This window comes from Salvelinus sp. IW2-2015, linkage group LG16 (genome assembly GCF_002910315.2).
Source record: "Salvelinus sp. IW2-2015 linkage group LG16, ASM291031v2, whole genome shotgun sequence".
Classification (NCBI taxonomy): Eukaryota; Metazoa; Chordata; class Actinopteri; order Salmoniformes; family Salmonidae; genus Salvelinus; species Salvelinus sp. IW2-2015.
Window position 1 is genome coordinate 35,800,765 of NC_036856.1, and position 2,695 is coordinate 35,803,459.

General features: G+C 40.1%; 1 protein-coding gene and 1 pseudogene across 1 annotated transcript in view; both read right to left on the reverse strand.

Annotated features, from left to right (window-relative positions):
- The window catches only part of LOC111976125 (inactive tyrosine-protein kinase transmembrane receptor ROR1-like), a 505,588-nt pseudogene that overhangs the window by 171,930 nt on the left and 330,963 nt on the right, over positions 1-2,695 (reverse strand).
- Positions 1-2,695, reverse strand: part of LOC139028981 (ribonucleoprotein PTB-binding 2-like) — an 82,217-nt gene that overhangs the window by 42,225 nt on the left and 37,297 nt on the right. The gene's annotated exons all lie outside the window — the stretch shown is intronic.

The window sequence follows — 2,695 nt, forward strand, 5'->3', positions numbered from 1 at the left end:
TCAGTGGTCAGTATAAGAAGTTATACATACACTCAATTAGGATTCTGGGTAGCAATGTGCCTATTAAATTGTTGAACTTGGGTCAAGACGTGGTGCGGGTAGAGCATCTCACAAGGCTTCCACACCTAGTTTGGGTGAAATTTTGGACGCCTTCCTCCTGACAAGAAGCGGGTTGTAAACTGGAAGTCAGGTTTCGGATTAGGCGCCTCCTGTGCTCTGCACAATCTTTTTCAGTTCTGTCCACAAATATTTCTATGGGATTGAGGTCAGGGCTTTGTGATGGCCACTCCAATACCTTGACTTTGTTGTCCTTAAGTCATTTTGCACAACTTTGGAAGTATGCTTGGGGATTGTCGTATTTGGAAGACCCTGTTTGCGACCAGAGCTTTTATTTGTAACTGAGGTCTCTAGATGTCCTAACCGACTTGCCAAAACTATAGTTTGTTAACAAGAAATTTGTGGAGTGGTTGAAAAACAATTTTAATGACTCCAACCTAAGTGTATATAAACTTCCAACTTCAACTGTATTATTTAAATTAGAAATCATTATTTCTAACCTTCTCAACGTTATGACTATATTTCCTATTCATTTTGCAACTCATTTCATTTATGTTTCAATGGAAAACAAGTATATTTCTAAGTGACCCCAAACTTTTGAATTGTAGTGTACACTGCTACCATCTAGTGGCCAAAATCTAAATTGCGCCTGGGCTAGAATAATACATTATGGCCTTTCTCTTGCATTTAAAAAAATAATAATAATACATTTTTTAAATCATTTACCAGTTCTAATGTGTTATATTCTCCTGCATTTATTTCACATTTCCACAAACTTCAAAGTGTTTCCTTTCAAATGGTATCAAGAATATGCATATCCTTGCCTCAGGTGCTTAGCTACAGGCAGTTAGATTTGGGTATGTCATTTTAGTTGAAAATTGAAAAAAAGGGTTGGATCCTTTAGGTTGTAATGACAGGCTACATTGCGCAGCGATTGTGCGTGCGGTTTTTTTCAAAATAAAAGCCTAAAACTATGTCTAAAGCCTGGTCACAGCCTGAGGAGGCCATTGGAAAAGGAATCTGGTTGATACCCCTTTAAATGGAAGAAAGACGGGCCAGGAAACACAGATTTAAAAAAAGAAAAATCACTTCCGGGTTAGATTTTCTCAGGTTTTCGCTTGCAGAATCAGTTTTGTTATACTCACATACAATATTTTGACAGTTTTGGAAACTTTGGAGTGTTTTCTATCCTAATCTGTAAATGATATGCATATTCTACGATCTGGACCTGAGAAATAGTCTGTTTACCTTGGGAACGTTATTTAAAATATATAAAAAATCTGACCCCTAGCATCAAGAGGTTATTAAGATAAGAAGGTCAGTCAATCCGGAAAATTTCAAGAACTTTGAAAGTTTCTTCAAGAGCTGTCGCAAAAACCATCAAGCGCTATGATCAAACTGGCTCTCATGAGGACCGATACAGGAAAGGAAGACCCAGAGTTACCTCTGCTGCAGAGGATAAGTTCATTAGAGCTAGCTATCTTAACACACCTAATGCATTGTGTACTTAACTAGCTAGCTAGCTTAACATACCTTGCTGGCTCCTCGTTGAAGATGCTCTCATCTCTCCATCCATGATCTGAGGTGATAGACAATCGTTGGGACCACTCGGAAAATAATAATTGATTATCGGTAATTCAGAGCATAGTGGCAGCTGAAGTTAGTGGCAGGTTTGCTGTGTGGTGGTGGTTGGGGAGACGGTGATTGACAAGGGGAAAGATTACAGTGTAACACCTGCTAATCAGGCTTGGAGTAACACGTATCCCTCTCACATGCCCTGTGGTGTGCCTACTGCTCAGTCAGCTAGCCWGGGATACCTAGAACACACACAATCATCCTGACTTCTGTGATAGACAAAAGTGTGTGTGGTAAAAACATGAGCATGTGTGTGCGCTAGACAGCCTGCACGTGTGTAGGAGGGGGGGAAATATCTAAAAGATTAATAACAGACTTAAAATGCTGTCAGATCTTCTCTGTGATCGACTCGCTGTGTCTGAAGTCAAAGATTACTGATCTTGACAATACTGGTCCTGGCCTCAGAGACGACACCAGATAATAGATATGCTACTGTGCTGCTGTGGTATGGTATTTTAACATGAATATCTCAAGATTGATAGAAAACCCACTCTATCTCTCTCTTCCCTCCTCTCACTGGCAATCTCTTTGAAGCTCCCCCAATTTAAATGAGATTTGATTCAAAATAGTTCTGTCTCCGTCTTTTAATTCAAAACGGCGACCATAATAATTCCACTGAGACTGACGCATTAAGTTCTGCAACTAGCTACCTTCTCTAAAAGAGCTAGGCTATTCAAAGCATGCACATCTATTGATGTGGAGAGAGAGAGAGAGAGAGAGAGAGAGGAAAGTGGAGCTCTCAAAATATCACCAAGGGATCCGTATTAAGACAATAAAATACTGTTAAAAAAAGAATGTAAAGAGTCTCCGACATTCTTTTTCTACTTCTACTGGTACGTCAGAACCCATCCTACCTTGACACAACGGTCTGTTGGACTAATTAACAGTGTGACATGAGCTGTGGATAAGGCCGTTTCTCATCACACACACCGTGGATAAGGTCGTTTCTCATCACACACACTGTGGATAAGGCCGTTTCTCATCACACACACCGTGGATAAGG